Here is a 23,629-nt window from a genome sequence, read left to right on the forward strand (position 1 = left end):
TAGTGCAAGATACTAAATTCCTAAGGCTGGTTATTGTAGTTCACATAGCTGCGATGATGTAATTGATTGAAAGGACTCCAATGACATATCGTGAATTTATAACTATTATATGATAATTGCATAAGATAGAAAATTAACCATTAATTTATCAGGTATTGATTTAAATCAGAATTTCTAGACATTTACTAAAGTAAACCAATATTATTTCGTAGTGATTGGGTACAGATTTTTACCGCGTGGCTGAAACATAGGAATCATTCCTTAAAGCCTTCCACAGAAATGATATCCAATGTTCTTCTAATCGCAGAAAACATTATAGCAAGCAGTATCTAAGCTGGATTCTTTTGTTAAAGTGGTTACAGCAAATCAAAAGCTGAACTTAAATATCTAGTGGATGAAACAGTATAAGAGGATGACGGTTTTTGTAAAAACAAGGAACGAGGCAATGTGTGGCAGAATTTACTTTCCAATCAACGGTCATTTTCACTTTGTATATTGTAATGACAAACTTATGTATATAAAATATTTCAACTGAATCAGTGTGTTAGTGAGCAGCACATTCTTCATGGTGAGATCAAATCTGTGACTCTACCAACAATAATTGCCCACCCAACATGACGGGTGTCAGTTAAAATGAAAATATATCAAGACCTCGTATGGTGAATCAGTGCATTCGCTGGGAGTTCATGGTATTTTATGAGGATATATCGAACTGGACTACAGGCAGTAATGTAGCAGATGTCGATTATTGTAACGTATTTCGCCCAAGTGAAAATACTTCATCTACCTTTATCATATAAAAAATTTCTTATATTTTAGAAATTAGTATCTTGCCTCTTGTGTGGTTCTCATATCACTTCAAGTACCTTCTAATTTACTAATGTTGCTAATCAGTTCATTTTCTGTGTCTACTTAAATAATAAAGTACCTCACGGGGATAGCTCTAAATACCTAAGTGAGAATATAAGGAATGAATTTCTTTGGAGTAATCACGTCAACTGAATTGAAAATGAAGCTTAAACATTTCCTCATATGTTTGTGAGGGTAATTAGTGGTTTGAGTGATGATATAAAGCATAGGGCATTTAAGTTGCTGGCCAGACCACAATTAGATTATTTTTCCAGTGAACGTAACACACACCAGTATTAAACAATTCGAGAAATGAAAAAATCCAAAGAAAAACAGCACGATTTGCCATGGTTACTTTCCGACAAAATAGTAGTGTTACGAAAAGGTTGAAAACTTTGGGATCGGAGACTTGGGAGTAAGGAAACAAGTTGATCGACTGAGCGTTATATTCCGAACTGTGTAAAATGACGTTAGTTGAAGAATGAGTTTGAAATGCGATTTTAAAAGTAGAAAAGATCAAAATATGAAGATATATTTGGAGTTAAAGAGAACAAACTGGACAAGATATAAATTTGTACAATGACGACTTGGGGTTTCAAATAATTTACCGAGGGAAATGCTCGATAAATTACCAATTCTTTGCAATTATTTAAGAAAAGGCTAGATAAACAATTGATACTTAATCTGCCACCTGGCGAATGCTCTAAGCGCATGTCAGTCATGATTGATTATTGACAGAAGGTTGATTTCTTTAACGGCAGAATCTGAATAAAACCTTTTTTGCGTAAGGCTTACAATGATTTACTAAGCAATAAATTTCACCTACATTAACGATTAACTTCATCAGATTCATTCATATCCATAAAATTTTCCTCAAAATAACTCTTTTCACAAATTTATTCTCCCTTTTAAATAAGACCGATACATACCTCTTTTTACATTTTTTGCTATTGGCTTTACGTCGCACGGACACAGATACGTCTTATGGCGACGATGGGACAGGAACGGACTGTGAGTGGGAAGGAAGAGGCCGTATCATTAATTAAGGTATAGCCCCGGCAATTGCCTGGTGTGAAAATGAGAAACCACGGAAAACGATCTTCAGGGCTGCCGACAGTGGGGTTCGAATCCACTATCTCCCGAATACTGGATACTGGCCGCACTTAAGTGACTGCAGCTATCGAGCTCGGTGTTATAATTTTTGGACACTGCCTTCTTCTCAATTACTTTCTGGAACTTCGTGGGCATCCTATTGGTCACCATCACGCACACTCTCTCCATCTATTACCTTTTGCATTCATTTCCGCACAATTATCGTTGTCACTAGCGGTTTCATCATGCAAAATATGAAATATCAAACGCTCAATTTCAGGGTTGTCAAAATAGTTAGCGACTATGTCGCTTTCCAGCCTGCGGAAGTCATGAAATCACTTCTACCTCTCTATCCATATAACTGACTGCAAGATATATTTTGTTCCTCAAACATGTTCAAAATGGAAGACATTTTGCAGCCTAGCCACCACAAATTGCAGTCTAAACTATATGATCGCTGACTGCATGACTACGTTTCAATTTTGAGAGAGTTTCTTAGAGTTGAGTTTCGCCGTTGATGAAACACCACACGACCTTCCAAAATGTTTCTCCGCAGTTCTAGGATTTTATTTCATACATACAGTATCATTATAGGCTGTAATGCCCTCCAGCGTTCAGTCTGCAAGCCTCTGTGAATTTACTACAAGTAGCCACAATCCTCTATTTGCAAATAGTGCTGTGGTCTCATTTATTTCTTTACCTCTTACCTTTAAATCCTTAGAAACGTAGTCCTACCATCGTCGTCTTGGTTTACCTCTACCACTCTTACCCTCCAAAAAAGAGTTCATTCTCCTAGGTAACCAATACTCCTCCATTCGTCCCATATGACCCCACCACCGAAGCCATTTTATGTGTACAACTTATCCATCGAGTTCATTCCTAAATTAGCCTTTATCTCCTCATTTCGAGTACCTTCCTGCCATTTCCCCACCCGATTTTACCAGGAAACATTCTCGCTATTTGCATATCTATTACTTCTAAATTTTGAATAAGGTCGACATAGTTGGTCTGAAAACAGGCCGATGTAAAGAGTGCTTCGTATGGGAGCAGACATCCTTCTTACAGAATACTGTTGATCGCAACTGCGAGCTCACTACATTAGCTTTACTACACCTTGATTCAATCTCACTTACTATATTACCAACCTGGTAGAACACACAACCCAAGTACTTGAAATTATCGGCATGTTCTAGCTTTGTATCACCAATCTGGCATTCAATTCTGTTGAATTTCTTACTTACTGACATCAATTTAGTCTTCCATACCATACTCATTGCAAATATTTTCAAGTTCCAAGATATTAGACTGCAGGCTTTCGGCGCAATCTGCCATTAAGACCAAGACGTCAGCATAGGTCTGACTGCTTACTACATTTCCACCAAACTGAATCCGTCCCTGCAATTTTATACCTTTCAGCAGATGATCCTTGTAAACTACGAACTAGAAAGGTGAATGATTACAGACTTGTCAACCCCCTGTAAGTACCCTGAACCAAGAACTCATTCTACCATCAATTCTCACTGAAGCCCAATTTTCAACATAAATGAGCTTGATTGATTCTAATAATCTACACTTGATCCCATAGTCCCCCAGTATGGTGAACATCATTTCCACCAGGCCCCTCCAGATATACGACACATAACTGCCTATTCCTCCAGTAGCAGTTTTCAATTACCTGGCGGATACTGAAAATCTGATTCTGACAGCCCCTTTGTGGTCTTAAGCCACACTGGTTTATATCCAAGTTGCTCTCAGCCACTGATCGCTCCCACCCTCCGAAGATGCTGGTGTATACTTTCCCTGGTATATTAATCGATGAGATGCCTCGACAGTTGTTGCAATCCTCCCTGTTCTCTTGCTTATAGATAGGTACAATTACTGTTTTTTTTCAACCTGAAGGTACGTTACCAACACTCCACGCTAAACTTATTATTATGTGAAGCCATTTCATCCCTACCTTTCAACTATACTTCACCATTTCAGGTCTAGTTTCATCTATTCCTGCTGCTTTATGAAAATTGAGTTTATATACAATCCTTTACACTTCCTCAAGCGTAATTTTACCAACATCATTTTTATCCTCCCGATGAGCTCCATTGTGCGGGCCACCACCACGTTGAGAGCTTTTCAAGATATTCCCTCCACCTGTCCAGTGATCCCTGGGAATTATTATGAGTTCACCCGAGTTACCCAAAACACTGTTCATTTCTTCCCCCCTCCCCCCGTTCCTAAGATTCTTCATTACTGTCCAGAATGGTTTCCTTGCTACGTGACTTAGCCTTTCCAGGTTGTTACCAAAATCTTCCCACGACTTCTTTTTGGATTCAACAACAATTTGTTTCGCTCTGTTTCTTTCATCTACGTACAAATCCTTGTCGGCCTCGGCACTTGTTTGGAGCCATTTCTGATAAGACTTCGTTTTACGTTTACAAGCTACACTCAATTCATCATTCCACCAAGATCCTCGTCTTTTCCCATCCTTACACAGAGTAGTTCCTAGGCATTCCCTTGGTGTTTCTACCCTGTATGCCACCTATTCCCTTTCTATACACTGAACCTGCTTACTGTCTATTTTTCTAAACTTCTCACTAACCATATCTATGTACTTTTGACTAATTTCCTCGTCTGGGAGATTTTCTACCCTTATTTGTTTGCAGACAGATTTCACTTTCTCTACCCTAGGCCTAGAGATACATAGTTCACTATAGATCAGACAGTGGTCGGTATCTTTGAAAAATTCCCGGAAAACTCGTACATTTTGAACAGATCTCCTGAATTCGAAGTCGTTTAAGATACACTTTATTATGGATCTGGTACCCCTACCCTCCCATGTGTAGCGTTGAATAGCCTTATGCCTGAATAATGTATTCGTAAATGCTAAACTCATACTAGCATCGAAGTCCAGCTAACGCTTCCCATTCCCATTAGCTTCCATATCTTCCCCACACTTACCAATCAGCTTTTCGTATCCTTCCGTTCTGTTTCCAGCTCTCGCAATTGAAATCGCCCATTAGCACTATTCTATCGTTGCTGTCGACCCTGATCACTATGTCACTCAATGTTTCATCAAATTTGTCAAATTCGTCCTCATCTGCACCCTCACATGGTGAATACACTGAGACAATTCTCGTCCTAATTCGTCCAACTGCCAAATATACCCACACCATTCGCTCATTTACGTGCCTAACAGAAACTATGCTGCATGCAATTGTATTCCCGATAAACAGCCCTACCCCATACCCTGCCCTTCCCCTTCCAACACCCGTGAAGTACAGTTTTAATCTCCTATCTATTCCTCGTTATCTCCCCTTACCCGAATATCACCTACTCGTAGACATCCAGTTGCATCATCTAATATGACTCAGCCATTCTACATTCTTTCCTCCATAAGCCCCATTAATGTTGATAGCTCCGCATCGAAGTCCATTTCGTTCGCTAAGTTGTTTCCGAGGAGTGGGAGTGGGAGTCCGTTACTCCCATATGTCCGAGGCTTGCTTAAAAAGGTTCTGAGCTCAGTAAATTCATGAAGCAGGCTGCTACCCTACTTACAGATAGTCAATGTGAGGTTCTCTCCTCTAACGGATTATGGACTACCGGTGGACTATATAGTCCTAGCCGCCTGAGCACAAGGAGGGCCATGCTTCATAATATGTCCGAGATGCCCACTCCCATTCCATAGGAAACTGGTATCCCGAAACTCAGGAACACTTACTAAGCCACTCAGCCGTTGCCCATGGTTCACGAACTAGGACGTGACAACAGTAACCCACACCATTAAACATTGAATGAAGAGAGAAGAATTAAAACAATGCTGATGGCTCCTATCTTGGTAACATAAACGTGACACATAGCAAATTTTCGTTGAATATATATATAGTTGTCTTACTGTATGTCCTATATTACACACTTATATGAAGATACTAGAAAAAGCCTCCGTGGCTCAGGCGGCAGCGCGGTGGACTTTCACAGCTGGATACCGTGGTTCAAATCCTGGTCACTCCATGTGAGATTTGTGCTGGGCAAAGCGTAGGCGGGACAGGATTTTCTCCGGGTATTCCGGTTTTTCCCTATCATCCTTCATTCCAGCAACACTATCGACTATCATTTCATTTCCTCTGTCAGATATTAATCATTGCCCCAGAGGAGTGCTACAGGCCTCGGAAGCCGGCACAATTCCTATCCTCGCCGTAAGTTGGGGGCTTCATTCATCTCATCCCTGACCCAGTCATTGACTGGAAAAAAGATTGTAGGTTTTCATGTGAAGATACTAGAAGTAAAAATGTAGATTCTGTTCCAGACTTGTGTTGATCCCATTCATGAAATCAAAACACAATGTCCTTAATTCTGGCAATACGTAATGTGGTACTGAATGGGAATGTAATTACTAAACCTATTAGCAGACCTCTCATTAACATAGTGTGTAAATCTAAGTCATAGCAACGAAAATTGGAGGGGATTCCCACGTAAATGCACTAGTGTACGTCTCCATAACCTGAGCACGGATAAGACACGTCAAAAACTAATTAAAGTTAATTGTACCACCAAGTTTTCTTAGCCTTCTCATTAAATTAGCCCTAACAGTTCATTTATATTTTGGCTTTAAAATATAGTGCATGCTAGGGATATAAGTACATACATACGTTGCAGCAATCAAGAATGATATGACGAACCAACATATATAAAACTTTTAGTAAACCTCGGAAGTTACTTTCGTAAGCAAAAGATTGTGATGTTTTTAATAGGTTATATGCCTTGTTGTTGTGCATGAATAGCCTTGCATCCATAACAACCATTGTACGCACTATTCTTACCAAAATGGTGTGTGTACATCTTTAAGAGCAAATGAACTACGATAACAGATGAAGGCTATTGCTACTAGTGCATTTCCTGTTACGTAATAATCTCCCCAAGTAGAGGAACTGTAGGGCTCCTACAGCGGGCCTATCAGAGCCCGCCGAGCGGGTCACGTGCTGCTGACGTCAACAGCCTGGAAACTTCAATTTTGGCGGGGGATTTGAATTTTGGCGAGATATTTGCATTTGTAAACAAAGCCCTGTGCCTGCTGACAGCCTTATGCTTTTTGACAGCTGTCAAGCGGCCATATTTAAACAACAGACGATCGCTAACCTCAGTGCTGCCATCTTGACGGCACTAAACATCACTGTTGCCATCGTATGCACGTGGTGGCGGACAATTTGAAAATCAACGTGTTTTTTGACAGCTGTCAGCGGCCATTTTTGAACAAGACCACGTGCTCTTGTTTGTAAACAAAGGCACGTGTTTTTGACAGCTGCCATCTTTAAAAAAACAACGCATCGCTAACCTCAGTGCCGGCATCTTGACGGGTCAAACTCCTCATGGATGCCACCTTATTCACGTGGGCGCGGGAAATTTGGAATTCTGCGGCTCTTATCTTAGAGGTACCTATGTAAATGGTTATGCTTTATTGACTTCGGGGGAGCATAGGGGGGTTTAAAGATGTAGTCCTCTTTCCTCTAACTCCCCTAACCAAAAATAAGGGACAGTGAGTGAGAGATGACCTCTCTCTCTCTCTCTCTCTTTCCCTAGAGGTCACCGTAGTAGCGATGTCTCCTCTACAAAAAATATTGCCCTGGGGCCAGGACATGGCCGCCTCTTACGAGGCATGCAAGGACACATTGACTTACACTCGTACGATTATTTATACCCACGTTAAGTGGGTGGAAGAGAATGCTTAGATCAATATGTGCGCGCGCAAATCCTGCTATCTACTGCCCATCGATTTGCGCACACATGCGACCGTAGCACGCCCTATCGGAAGAAGTTTACCACGATAGTCGATACATGCTTCAACGATAGGTGCGCGCGCACATATGGAATCTTTGCACGCTCTGTCGGTGGTGGCGGGCAATTTGAAATTCCACGTGCTCTTTAAAGACACGTGCTTTTTTGAGAGATTGTCAGCGACCATCTTTAAACGACAGACGTTCGCAAACTTCAGTGCTGATAGGGGCTAAATCCACATGCCTGTAACCTTAGGCTTGTAGTGGCGGGCAATTTGAAAACTTCCACGTGGTTTTTGACAGCTGTCAGCCGCCATCTTTAACTACACGCACATGGCTTACTACAATCTTGACGGAAGTAAACTTTATAGCGCGGGACTTAGCCATGCCGCGAGCAAGCGAGCTGCCCTTCTCATCTTATAACGATTAGAGTTATAAAGCAAGCTGCCCTTCTCAATATACTTACCGAGCTGCCCTTCTCAAATATACTATTATCTTAGTTTTTAAACCAAGAGGCTGTTAGACATGCGGGCCATGGGTGATTGCACAGCATGGCGGCTATACATGGCCTTTTATAAGACGGGCTAGGGTCGATTGCGCAGGCTATACACAGGCTTTTATGAAGAAAGGCAGTTCAGAGGCAACTGCACAAGATGGCGGCTATACATAGCCTTTTATGACCTCCGCCTCCTCTGCCGGGGCATAGCTTAATATATATATATCGAACAAGTTTAATCATGCATTACTTGCGTACACGTTCTAGTGGTAGAAAATTTAAAAAAATATGTTTACATAATTTTTAAACATAGCTATTCTTAGTGTAGCTATCTCGACAGATTCAAACATTGATACAATTTTAAGAACCTACAACACGTGTTCAGATAACTAAAGAAGAGATTGAAACGTAACAAGACTAGAACCGAACACTGTACTCGATGTCGTTAACTACAACATGTGTTCAGAACACTGATTGAAGTGTTCAGATCACTAAATAAGTTATTTAAACATAACAAGGCTAGAATCGTACACTGTACCCGATGCCGTTAACTACAACATTTGTTCAGAACACTGACTGATGTGTTTAGATCACTAAATAAGTTATTAAATTTTAACAAGATTAGAATGGAACTCGATACTCGGTGTCGTTACTTACAACATGTGTTGGGAACATGTTTACTGGTCAGCAGGGGACAACTTTGTTCTAAGAAGATGGATTCGAACAGAAAAAATATCGCCTACTGCAGTGCTAAAAAGACCAGAATTTTGAACAACTTGTGCAAGATGGCGGCTATGTATACGCTGTAGTAACATCCTCCTCCTCCTCCTCCTCCGCCTCTGCTGCCGCCTCCATTTTCCACTGTGTTAAGACATACCTTTGTGTCTCAATCGAACATACATTTCTACAACAACACAATCTTATGCCTAAGGCAGTGCACATACTGAGTAGCTAACTCCCTCCGTAAACGATAGTATGAATATAGCAAACGTATATCTTCAATGATTTGCCTTGTGTGAAAATCAAAAACTACTGAAACACACAGTGCGTAGCTAACTCGCTCGGTAAACGATAATTTACATGTTATGAATACAACAAAAGTACAACTTCAATGATTTGCCTAGTGCGACATCTTCTATCATTTGCCTAGTGCGAAAATAAAAAACTACCGAAAAAAGTATACTGCGTATGCAACTCGCTCGGTAAACGATAATTTACAAACTATGAATACAACAAAAGTACGACTTCAATGATTTGCCTAGCGCGACGTCTTCTATCATTTTCCTAGTACAAAAATCAAAATCTACAGAAAAACAATACTGCGTAGCCACCTCGCTCGGTAAACAATAATTTACAAATTATGAATACAACAAAGGTACAACTTCAATGATATGCCTAGTGTGATATCTCCTATCATTTGCCTAGTGCGAAAATAAATAACTACGGAAAAACCATACTGCGTATCCAACTCGCTCGGTAAACGATAATTTACAAATTATAAATACTACAAAAGTACAACTTCAGTGATTTCCCTAGTGCGATATCTTCTATCATTTGCCTAGTGCGAAAATATAAAACTACGGAAAAAAGCATACTCTGTAGCCCACTCGCTCGGTAAACGATAATTAACAAATTATGAATCCAACAAAAGTACAACTTCAATGATTTGCCTGGGGCGAAAATCAAAAACTTCGGAAAAACCATACTGCGTAGCCAACTCGCTCACCGATAATTTACAAATTATGAATACAACAAAATTACAACTTTAATGATTTGCCTAATGCGACACCTTCTATCATTTGCCTAGTACGAAAATCAAAAAATCGAAAAATACATACTGTGTAGCCAACTCCCTCGGTAAACAAAAAATTACAAACGATGAATACAATAAAAGTACAACTTCAATGATTTGCCTAATGAAAAAATCAAAATCTACGGAAAAATAATAGTGCACATACCGCACAACTAACACGCTCAGTGAATGCTAATACATCACAACACGGGTTATCGAGCAGAACACTGATAAACGCATTCACATCACTCTTCTTCTTCTTCGAAACACATGGACAAGAATGTTGGGAGATAACACTTACACATTACTCTACTCACACGCACACACATACAGATATATGAATTACCTATGATACATGTAAAAAGGGGGAGGAAAAAGATTAAGTCATAGTTTTTTCACGTAGTCTGCTCGAAGTTTTAAAGGCAAATGAAAGCAGTACTGTGAACATTTTGCTACTGCTTGCGAAAACGTGAACGGAAGTGACATGTCAACACGGCAAAAGAGTGCACATCACGTTGTTCGCCCATACATGTGTAAGGCGCACACATGATGGATACTGCGATTCAAAATCCGGGCGAGTTAATGGCCTGTTACTTGATAGACCTTAGGAAGGCCATCCGGCCGTAAAACAGATTCTTATGTTTGTTTCTGTCACTTGAAAGACTTAGTTTCTAGTAATTACATCATTGCGTTTTCGTCGGGAAGGCTATCTTTGATTCTCGCTAAAGGCTCAGCGCACACGTCTGTTAATGCCTCTTACTCGAAGGCGCCGAGTACACAACTAGCTCAGGGGCCTCATGGTCGTCAACTTATCCCCTCCTGTTATTCTAGCGCCTTTACCGATGAAGGTGAGGACTTTAGCTAGGTCACAGCTCGGGGGCCCGAGGGTTGCTAACTTACACTCTCGTAGTCCCCTGAAGTAAATCCCTCCCTTACGTCATACAGGGGATATCTTAGGTGTTACTCTACCGTCTTTACCTACAGGGAAGTTTAGCCGGTTCGAGACCCGTTGGTTGAAACATTAGAATGTTAATCGGCAGTAACTAGATTGCATGCGAAAAGCCTGCATGGAATACCAAACATCTTCGCAGTGTTTGAAAGCATATCACGCTGTTGATGGTGATTCATCCGTCGGATGGGGGCGTTAAGCAGAACCCTTGGCGCTATTCGACAGGACTGTCTTACGCTCCAGGACACTGCCCTTGAAGTGGTACAGGTGGGAACCCTCGCTAAGTCCGAGAGAAAAACTAACCCTGGAGGGTAAGCAGATTAAGAAAAAACGAAATGGTAGGAAGCTATACTGAGCGAATTGGCTACGCGGCGTAGCTGTAGTGTAATTCTAATCGCTAATGAGTCTGGCTTAGGAACATCGTGTTTTAATTCTGGCTCGGGAACTCATTGTTTTGTTAAATATGTCAGCTTCTTGTAGATAGATTTGCTAGCACATAAATTAACTTGCGTAAGAAAAAATTCGGACATAAGAATCTATTTTGCTGCCAGATGCCCTTCCTAACGCCTAAGGTCTATCGTTTAACAGGACATTAAGTCACCGAGATTTTGAATCGCAGTATCCATCATTTGTGTGTACTCGAATATTGGCGAACAAATTGATGTGTATTTCTTTGCTGTGTTCAAATGTCACTTCCGTTCACGTTTTCGCAAGCAGTAGCAAAAACTCAGAACACTGTTCTGATTCTTCTTTATAACTTCGTGCAGACTACGTGCAAAAATTTATGATTTAGTCTTTTTCGTCCCGGTTTTTTACATGTATCATATGTAATTCATATATTTATATATATATGTGTGTGTGTAAAGTAAGTGTATCTCGCAACATTCTTGTTCGCTGTTTTTCGAAAAAATATTATGTGAATGCGTATATCAGTGTTCTGTTCGATAACCTGTGTTGTGATGTTTTTGCGATCACTGAGCGTGTTAGCTGTGCGGTATGTGCACTATGTGTTTTCTGTGGATTCGGAATTTCGCATTAGGCAAATCATTGAAGTTGTACTTTTGTTGTATTCATAATTTGTAAATTATCGTTTACCGAGCGATCGTAACGTCGCTCAGATTGCTTACGTAAGAACTGTTTCAGTTCGTTGCCTCATCTGATTGGTATACGTTGAATTAACAGCACGCTGAGATAAAAAAGGAATGCATTTAGAGTAAAAACAAAAGTAAATTTTTGAATGAAACAATGGAACGAAGTCATATTTAATAACAATTTATTAATAATATTAAATAATAATTAATAGTAAGTAAATAATATTTAATAATATTTGCCTATAAAATACATCATAACGATGGTAACTATGGATATCAACAGTTGTATACTATCCTAAATATGATGAAATGGAAGCTCTCATGCCGGGCTGAGTAGCTCGGACTGTTGAGCGCTGACCTTCTCATCTCAACTTCACAGGTTCAATCCCGGTTCAGTCCAGTGATATTTCATCCTGCTGAACTACATCAGTCTGGTGTTGAGGATTTACTAGCACGTAAAATCTCCTGCGGGAAAATGTTCTGCCACCTCGGTGTCTCCCAAAACCGTAAACGTAGTTGGTGGGGCATCAAAATAAATATTATTATTATTATTATTATTATTATTATTATTATTATTATTATTATTATTATTATTATTATTATTATTATTATTACGGAAGCCCTAATTAAACAGGGGAAGCTTATAGTCATCATTTTACCTACGGGCACTTACTGTCCAATAAAAGTACTTCTCTTTTTACTGTTCGCTTCACGTCGCATAGACAGAATTGTCGACGATGGGATAAGAAATAGCTGTAAGTCGGAAAGAAGCGGCCGTGGCGTGCACCGCCACAATAATAGCCTCGGCATTTACCTAGTGTGAAAATGGAAAAAGACGGAAAACCATCTTCAAGGCTTTCGACAGTGAAGTTCCAACCACTATCCCCCGAGTACAAATTCACAGAGTCGCTACCCTAACCACACGGCCAAATCACTTGGTACCTCTGTTACAACTAACCAGCGGCACTTTTACAGTAGCTCGTTTTACTTGAAGTAATTTGAGGAACGTTGATTCAACTACGGTCTCTGTAATTTCTGTCATCAATAACAATTTCGCTGAATCTACGGATAGCCTCTATTCTGTGTTCATCGTTCTTTCATAGACCTGAAAATGTTTCTAAAACAGAATAGACAAATCGCGTAAAATATTGCCTGAATTTCACCGTAAACCACCGCAAAAACAGCATTGGAATGGTGTGGTGCAACCGCAGTTCATTAACGATTTGCCTCCTTTTTTGTCAGCTTGCATCACTGATTCATTTCTTTGACGTCTTGTAATTCATCCACAACAGCACAACACTTGATTCACATGTACGTGCTTGTTGTGTTACTTGACGTGACATTCTGTAAAAAATCGATTACAAAATAGCACTCAATGGCAACAAGGTAGAGTGTAAGAGTGGATCCTACGGAAAGGACTCTATGTACTTCTCACAGAGTATCCTAAACAGTTTCTTAACTATAGCAAGTTGTCGTATCGCACGTGCGTCCATCCTCTGCTGCTTTCCGAGCGAGGAACAACACAACATGAGTTTGCTTGCAATAGTAAAGAGGTTCTGTCGTGACCTACCTGTCCAGTGAGACGATCTCGTAGGTTGGTCACCAGGCAGTTGGATGTTGAAGTATTACCTGACCTGACGAGCGGAATATAGGGAGGTAATTTGTAGGTATGACTCGTCCCGCAACTCCCGAAATAAAAGAAGAAGTTATTTCCCTGTCCTTTATTACTGAGGACACTAAAACTACTATGTACAGTATATTTACAAGTCTGAATGTGATGATCTAAAGAGAGAGCGAGCTTGACACATGCGCCTACTTTTCTACTACGCGTATCTCTGAATCTTGCCCTGCGGCACTTGGGCTGTGCTCGAAAAGAATCTCGTTCTCACAAGTACGAACTACTCGCTGGGAGAAGGCCCCGCACCATCTTGGCCAGGGGTTATATCTCCTCTCCTGAACTCAAAGTTCGCTCCCCACCCACTACCAAGTGGTTGGGTCTTACGGGCATTACCAAACTGTTCATCCAGTCCGTGGCGCCCTCAAGTAACTATTCTCATTAGTTGTCACAGTAAGTGCTGCCACGTAGGCACTACTGTCTTCTGTCTTACTTTGTCCTCATTTTTCCTAGTTTTCCTAAAGTGCATCTGTACTGGCCCTGACTGGCCTTGTACTCTGCTTTGTTTCTTTGTCGGGCACCAAGCGGGCCGCCTGGCCCGCATACTAACTTTGTTTGTTGATACATAGTAAATATCCCGTTGTGATCAACAAGTCTCCGCTCTTGGTCAACAACTTTTGTAAGCGCACTTTGCAAGCTCTCTCCACTACATGTAACTTCTTGAAATATTACCCTTTTCTTACAGTAACTAAATCTGACTATAATTATTATTAAATTACCTTAATACTACAAGGTGTCTCCTGTCATTGATCATCATTCTAACACTAATTAATCTCCTCTGACACCTTGAGCTCGAGACTCGGCTGCGAACCCCGGCTGCCTTCCACCTGGCAGTCCGCCGGTTTGAGCCCCTGGGAGGTCGGTACACGACAGTTCAACACCCCTATACTCCACTACTATAGTTTAACACGTAACTCCACGACACGTGGATAGTATGACATAATCGACGTTTTCTTCTATGGCCATTCAAAACACATTTTGTTCTCAAATATTTTGCTCGTTTATGAGAAAAATATAAGAAAATAGAAAAATTCACATAGCATATTTTGTGAGCTGTATTTTTTTATCGACTATCAACATATCCGCACGTATATCACTAATACCCTGTATACCGAAGATGTGAAATTCGTTGCATTGAAATACGCAATCTGCCTATATAACAGAGTCCATTAATTAACGTTTTGTGTGCTTCCAACGGATGAGCGACGATGACACCTGCTGCACATGACAAGGAACATTAGTTGCAGTATTTCAATACGTTTATAATATGTGAGTTATGTAAACTTTTGTTCTATTTACAGGATTGTACGTATTATGAGTTATATTGTAGCTTGTTCGAGTATAGTATGTCATAAAAGTGTGTTAGCAATAGATATCCCACTGTCACACACGTGGATGTACGTACTTCATAAGGTGCTGTAGACTGCGATGTCCCAAACTCGTTACGGGATACAAGAACAACAAAACAATAACTAGAAATAAAACAGCAAGAACAAACACAAAAAGTAATTGAGAATATACGCTTGTTATAAATTATTTACATTTTAGAACTTTCACCCCATAATACCATTGGACCATTGAACCATTAGCTTCCTCCCCATCATCTCCACCTTGCGGGCTGGCTGCCTCATGGCAAGAGGTCCTGGCTTTGATTTCCGGCGAGGTCAAGGACTTTTACTTCATCTTTCATTCTAACAACACTCTCCAATATCATTTCATTGCATCTGTCAATCATTAATCATTGCCCCAGAGGAGTGCGACAGGCTTCGTCAGTCGGCATGATTCCTATACTCGCCGCAAAATGGCGGCTTTATTCATCCCACTCCTGACCCGGCCAGATGACTGGAAACAGGCTGTGGATTTTTATTTCGTTTGCACTCCTGTTGTTGTAGTGGTGTTGTTGGGTAGGTAGGTTTTAATTTTACTTCATTTTCACACTACTGTAAGTGACCATTGTCACCGGGATATTTGCCAATTGGGATGTATTTTTTAATGATAATAATCACAATAATAAAATAATAATCTACCGACACAAGGCAGACGTATTTGAGCACGTATTTGAGCACCTTCGTATATCACCGGACGGAACCGCAATCGAACTTGCTATGTTGGTTTCAGAAGACCAGCGCTCTACCGTCTGAGCTATTGAGCCTGAAGAAGGACAAAATTAGCATTCGAGAGTGTCTGTCACGCTTACCACACGTCACATTACAAACTGCAGGTCTTCGAGTCGAGCAGTAGTCACCTTGTTGTCCAAGGACAATCAGGGCTGTAGTGCCATGGTTTGTCCGCTCCACATCTGACATTGGTTCAGTGCCGTTTTATCATCCTGAATTTCATGTTTCCTTTCGTAGAATTATCCCTCAGTCTGTATATTTCAAATTTCCGACAAATATTTCTTTGGCGTTGGAAGTATCTCACTAAATATCTTCTTGTGATCGGCATGGATGTTGGTCTTCGAATATAAGGTGTAGTGAAATGTAAACTATACTACGAATCATTAAATTATTCCTGAGTAAGCCGAAAGGTTACATGGACTCTTAAGTACTTTTACCACATCTTCTTACAACGGTTATTTTTCAGAAAACTAGTTCAAATAACAAAAAGCCTAGGAAGCCATTAAACAATTTTGTTAGTACATTTTCTGGTGTGGCGATTTATTACTGAATTATATGTAGGAAATGGTTTCTAATTCTTCATTGAAGAGTACGATTGATAAAAATGTTTCATGATATAACTGTAATTAGCGTGGATTCTTCACTGGTATTCCATAAAAATGCTGGAAGTGTACCTTAATTCATGTCCTGACGCACCTTCTTAGACATTAGCTTTAACATCACATACGTTTCAATCCGTTTACATGCACGAAGATGTTGATCCGAGTTGTCCTAAATCTACAAAACTGATAAACAATAACAGTACACTGATAATTGAAACGTGTTCTATATCCTCCACTGCCACTCATCTCCCTTGGATTACATTATTCTCACTATTCACAGCTCACCGAATCGTTGGTTTACTCTTAGCTGTTACAACTGTCGTCATGCTCTCCTCATACTTTCAAAGCCACTCACGAACTATTTTCTGGATCTAGATATTATTACGCCGATGTTAACTTTCGTCACTATTGGACGATGAAGAATTATCTCGCATTTGATTTGGGAACACTCTCCAGAAGTGACCGTGAAAATATTTTTTCTACAAGTGCCCAAATCTGACCCGCACGCAAACGGTAAAACAGTCGATTCACTATACGGAAACTGGATCGGTGTCCCCTAAACCTGGAAGTGGTAACTGAGGGAATACATTTTCAGAATGTTCTCCCTGTAATTCTAGATATAACTGAGCATAGATTACCCATCCTCATTGGCACAATGGCCACACAGGTCTCAAACACCCTGGTTGGCTAAGGATTCACGGAGAAATGTAGTGTCTATTTGTCAGCATACATGTTTAATGGGTGGTACTGGATTATTAACTTTGTTGTCTGGTTTATTGCCTAGTCACTTCACTCGTCTTTGAGCTTCGTACTCTACTACCGCGTTCAGCTTTGAAATATAACCGGCATGCAGGCTTCGACTCCTGAGTTCCTCAAGACTCCGGCGGATGAATTCAAGGATTCTAAGAAGGATTCTTACCCGCATGTTACACATCAGATATTACACAAGCTTAATCCTACTAATGCTAATGATGTACACTTCTAATGAAGGTTGTCTCGCACTGAGAGACTATGAAAAGCATCCTGCCTGGCTTTAACGAAACAAATATATTTACACGTATATAAAGGACATTTTATTTTCTTGGGAGCACGTAGAAGTTTGGTCCACATCTACCTTATTCTTTTTTGCGTTATTATGATTTTTTTTTGCTAGCTGCTTTACGTCGCCCCGACACAGATAGGTCTTATGGCGACGATGGGACGGGAAAGGGCTAGGAGTGGGAAGGAAGTGGCCGTGGCCTTAATTAAGGTACAGCCCCAGCATTTGCCTGGTGTGAAAATGGGAAACCGCGGAAAATCATTTTCAGGGCTGCCGACAGTGGGGTTCGAACCTACTATCTCCCGAATACTGGATACTGGCCGCACTTAAGCGACTTCAGCTATCGAGGTCGGTATATTATGATTCTTGATAGCTCTCTATATTAATATAATCATTCACATAATGTGTCATAATGTATCTCAAACAATCAGGTTGGTCAATCGTGAATGTCATGTAAAATAAATGCTCGATCACCGACCGTGTGATACTCCCGATAAGAGTACAGAGCTCGGTGACTTAGCTGCACCGAACACAGCAAACTGCTTTCGTTTTTTCAGAATAGCTTCTGATGTATTTGCTGTAAAGCTTCTCTGAAGTCCAGAGTCGCACGGTCAGTTTGTTTGGCATCTCTCTGATCCAAAGAGTGATGTCATTCAACAATAACTACGGTTGAAAGAGCACTATAGGATCTCCCCGGAATAAAACCATTTCGTTACGATTAAGTAGGTTCCTTTCAGCGATATAATCCAGAACGGTATGATATTAGCAGCAATTCAGAGGTCAATGCATTTAGAGAGTAGTTGTTGACGTCATCCTCTCCCCATTTTGAAACACATGGACTGCATTTGGGCTTCCATTCTTGTGGTAAGTTCCATTGTATGCATATACTGAATAATGCAGAAATAGAAGACGCGTTTTTTTAAGCGTGACGCTTCATTATTATAGTAGGCACTCCGTCTGGCCCTGCCGCTGCGATTGAGCGCCTTTCCTTTAGATGATCATGCATTTCCTCTTCCGAGAAATAGAAGCTGCTTAGTGGAATGTCGAGTATGGCTGTCATTGACAGGTATATTTCTTCCGTATGAGACGTTGGGGAGAAGATATTTTAGAATTTACAACCGAAAGAATTGTGTATATCTTGGGAATAAAAGATGGTACGATCACTGATGATAAAGTGTTACTACATTTACTTCCGATGAAGGGCCACATTACCTTAAAAGTGAAGCCTAAATTGTCCATGTAGGAACTGCAAATCTCACAGAGTATGATTTAGTTCTTATTTCTAGGCAAAATGCGTTTTTCCCAACTACTGTCACTTTGGCGCTGCTTCCACTTCATGTGAAGCTGGTTTCTCATTGTTACGCCGGATAATACCTATCTGGTTACCCACGGTGCATTTCTCTTATTGATGAAGATTACTAGGAGTACCGTTTCATAAACGCATTCAAAAATTATTTTCTTGGATGTTGGATAGATATCCTCTATGCCATTTTACCATGGGCAATATTTGTCAGTGTAGTTGGTCAGTCGTAGAATTGTGATTTGAAGTGTGAGGAAGGGTGGTTTATCGATATTTCTTCTAGAACGGCTCGGTGGTCACTAAAGCAATAATTACACGCAATAATAGTACTGAAGAGTGTTAATTTGTAAGCGATAGATCTAGAATTGAACAGGACTACGAGATTATGCGAGTAGTTTCGAAAACATATTGACCGAGCAAGACGTCACAGAATGAAGAAAGGAACCTGTTGGACAGAGGACAATTTGGCATACGAGCAGCATTTCTTGTCCTTTGTAAAATGAAATACCTAAAATCTGTTTTCCAGTCAGTGACCAGGTCAGGGATGGAATGAATGAAGTCCCCATCTTGCGGCGAGGATATGAATTGTGTCGGCTGCCGAGGCCAGTTGCACTCCATTGGGACAATGATTAATGACTGACAGATGCAATGAAATGATATTGAAGAGTGTATCTGGAATGAAAGATGACAAGGAAAGACTGAGTACACGGAGAAAAACCTGTGCCGCCTTCGCTTTTTCCAGCAAAAGTCTCACGTGGAGTGACCGGGATGTCCTTTGTAATATTCACAGCGTGGTAATTTTGTTGTTAATTATGCACGATGGTTAACAATCAACTGCACATTATTCAACTTATACGTGTCAGAAGTACGACAAACTTAGCCTACTACAACATTTTATCACTTGTCATCTCGACTCACGTGGTTTCGGCTGTGGTTTCTGTTTTGTGAATACAAGTAGGATTACTCTCGGGCTTCGCAGTGATGAAACCCCCGCTTTTACAACCGATCGATCCTTAAATATGTGCCTGGCAGCGCCTCAATATCACCCACATTACCGGAAAGCCACGTTCGACTTGCGCAAGCAATACTCAGATTCAGCGCTGTAAATGAGCTTGACACACACTGCGAATGCCCGAAGGTTTCTTAAATCTAGGAGTACAAGCAAAACCGGATGTAGAAGAAGCCCATAATCACACAGATTTTGTAGCTAGTGAATTCACAGAGGTATAATGTATGCAGGCTTTGATAATAATGAATTGAAGTACATATATGCTCTTGGAAAAAGTTTAAGGAATAACTTTCAGAAGAGGGCTATCTTGCTTCACTTCCTCCTTAAACCTTAAATAGACTAATATAAGAACCGGGCGAGTTGGCCGTGCGGTTAAGAGCGCGCGGCTGTGAGCTCGCATCCGGGGGATAGTGGGTTCGAACCCCAATGTCGGCAGCCCTGAAAGTGGTTTTCCGTGGTTTCCCATTTTCACACTAGGAAAATGCTGGGGCTGTAGCTTAATTAAGGCCACGGCCGCATACTTCCCATTTCTAGGCCTTTCCTGTCCTATCGTCGCCATAAGTCCTATGTATGTCCGTGCGACGTAAAACAAATAGCAAAAAAGGAAGTCTAATATGAGCACCTATGACAATATCAATTAAGAAATGTCCTAAACCCTAATTGTTTTTTCCCAACCTAATGGAAAGGTACGTTTTATGGCGAAATGTGAATTGGATAAGTGCAAGACAAGACATTACGGGTAATTATTACGCAAGACCTTATATAGGGAATTTATGAATTTCGGTGATGAATCCTACGTACAAGAATATGCTCCGTCTGTTGTCAGTAAGTGCACTTTCGTTCCCGACTACTACATGTAAATCATTGCTGAATATCTGACGTAATTATCAGCTGTTATCTGAAAGAAGGAATAAAAACACCACATTATCAAATTAAAATTAGGAGGGAAAATCGGTGTTGTACATGCTATGAGGATGACAGCCTAACACGCAAGGATTATTTCGAATGATTCTTTACATTGTTCTGCTGCCTATTCTCTTTGTTTGAGGTATGTGAGAGTCCAGTTCTATCGAAGGGATCTCGGTTCCTTTTGAACCAAACTTGGCGTGTTTGTTTCCCGCTCAGTCTATTGGTATTTCAATGTGTTCAAATACGTCAGCCCAGTGTCAGTAGCTTTATTAGCATGTTAAGGAAGCTCCGCCAAGACAATATTACGAGAATTGCTTAGCGGAAAATAAATCTAATTACATTTTTTTTAGATCACTCTTCAATGAGAAGTGGTGGGGGGAGTGTCGGGGGAGGGTAGTGAAGGAAAGAATTGAACATACTGTATGTATGTACTTTCTACTTCTGAATTACACTGAATTCGTGCACGTAAGTGATCGATTCAATCTTATGGCTTGTAAAACTTCACGGAATACAAGCGAATGGTAACGAACTGGACAGTGAAGCAATACGACTAGTGTCAAAGGTCAAATTTGGGTAGCGTAATTAGCGACCATGCTGGACCAAGATTAAGCCCGCCAGGACGACCGAAACTAAATGTGAACGCTTGATTTCCCAAGAGAGTGATTCTCTTATAACCTGGTTGCGCAACGCTAGCTGAACAATCATAGTGAGAACATCGAAGATGTCGTTATCATCACGCAATTATCTCAGTAAGTTATGAGCTCCGCTGAACATGGAACATTCTGTTGTGGTGTCCGGTGTTTAATGATAAGTTCGTTCCGTACGTAGCTTCCCTGAATGTCAAATCACATGACTTTCTTGATCATGGATTTCAAGTGGGCAGTAGAGGAGCTAAGTGATGGTTCTTACTTGCAAAAATGGTAAATTTCTGTCTAAGTTACTTCGTGATGGTTGTCAGATTACAATTTAAACTATTAAGAATATGTAAATTATTGGTGTATGTTTTCCAATGTTCTGTCATCTGCACTTATTCATACATTAAATATTATTTTGGAATAATCAATTTACTAATCAGGTAATACTACTGAATTACCATTGGTTATGATATTATTATTATTATTATTATTACAGTAGTAGTGAAACTATTTTACCGAGCTCGATAGCTGCAGTCGCTTAAGTGCGGCCAGTATCCAGTATTCGGGAGATAGTAGGTTCGAACCCCACTGTCGGCAGCCCTGAAAATTGTTTTCCGTGGTTTCCCATTTTCACACCAGGCAAATGCTGGGGCTGTACCTTAGTTAAGGCCACGGTCGCTTCCTTCCCACTCCTAGCCCTGTCCTGTCCCATCGTCGCCATAAGACCTATCTGTGTCGGTGCGACGTAAAGCAACTAGCAAAAAAAAAAACTATTTTAGGTGTTTGTATTATCGATTTTATTTACATGTCTCAGATTATGAAGTGCACCGTTATGCCAGAACTATATACAGTCTCGTGACGTCCTTAATTCCCTGTGAAAGCAAAAAAATTAACTTAAACGGTGAAGAAAGAGATACATTCTGCATAGAATTATGTTTTGAAAGCATACCGCACTAAAATATAGATTTTATTAAATTCTGCAGCACTTCCATAACTGAATATACCATTTTCAGTAATTATTTTTGAAAAGCCCTAGGGATCACGCCTCACGTGAAGAAAGGGAGTACTAGTTTAATATCTGGGGGCTTAGTTTGCTGAGCGTAGAGCTAACCATCCGATCGCACCTAGTACTGAGGTCAAGAATGGTGGAAGACTTTACCTTCCACTCCTCTAGGAATCTTCATGGCCTGTACGGAGAAACCTTCGACTGTGTCCCTGAAAAACCCATTTGAACTGCCTTCCAGGAATATTTGGATGCAGTGGCCTCTACAGCTGAAGAGAAAGTCTATCTTGCGTACTTGTGTCTTCCTGTATACAAGCTCTAAAGACATAATGCGAGGCCAATTCATCAACCGGAATCTGTGCACACAATGCGCTATAGGATTATCACATTAGAGCATGAGACTGCAGTCTGAAGTCAAAGTGCTATAAAGTCTTGGATGATTAATTCATGACCTGTTTAACTTCTTGAAGGCATGGACCAAAATAAGGAAAAGATGTAAAGCGCTATTTTAGAAAATTAACAGGCCTGTTTCTTGATGAGAGTTTTAAAACCCATAATTAAGACATCTTAGCCATCAGGAAGTATATCCTTGGTTCAAAGGAGACATTACTAACTGCGTATTTGTATTACCTCACGTACAAGTAGTACGGACAAAATCTGGGAACAATACCCTGTTCTTATTCTGTTTATTGTTATTAGTAGTCTTTTATCCTTATAATTAAAAATTATGCCGTTAATTGGCGTGAATTTATGATTTTATTCTGCAGCACATTGTACCCTAGATCACCCATATGGGAATAACATATAAACGTGGCATATATAATCCCTACTTGTACGTTCCACGAAGGAAAAATAATTCACTCATTGCATATTGGAATGAGAAATGAAAATGATTCATTAATATGATTGGTTTATTGAATACATATATATTACTGTATATAAATATGGAAAGGACAGTAGGAATAAAACGTTTGCCCATAGTGGAAACAAGTGACAGAGCAAAGGTCATCGATAGGCCATTATCTCTCAATATTTACAAGTAGTTGATTAGACGGCGCTTCCTAGAATAAAGAGGAAGATGACCCGAGAGCTGATTCTAAACCAGAGCTGTGAACATGGGCTAGCATCATCTCAGCCAGGTGTGTAAATATGGGACACAAGGATGAGCCCCTTTAAGAAGAACCTGCGATTTTGATAAATATACCATAGGGAAGATGTGTATTGTCATTGGAGGATTAAATGTTGTGTTTCCTTCCTGTCAATTCTTTCTCTTTCAATTGACAGTTCAGTAAACTAACTTAAACTTCAT

The sequence above is a fragment of the Anabrus simplex genome, chromosome 2 (genome assembly GCF_040414725.1).
Source record: "Anabrus simplex isolate iqAnaSimp1 chromosome 2, ASM4041472v1, whole genome shotgun sequence".
Taxonomy (NCBI): Eukaryota; Metazoa; Arthropoda; class Insecta; order Orthoptera; family Tettigoniidae; genus Anabrus; species Anabrus simplex.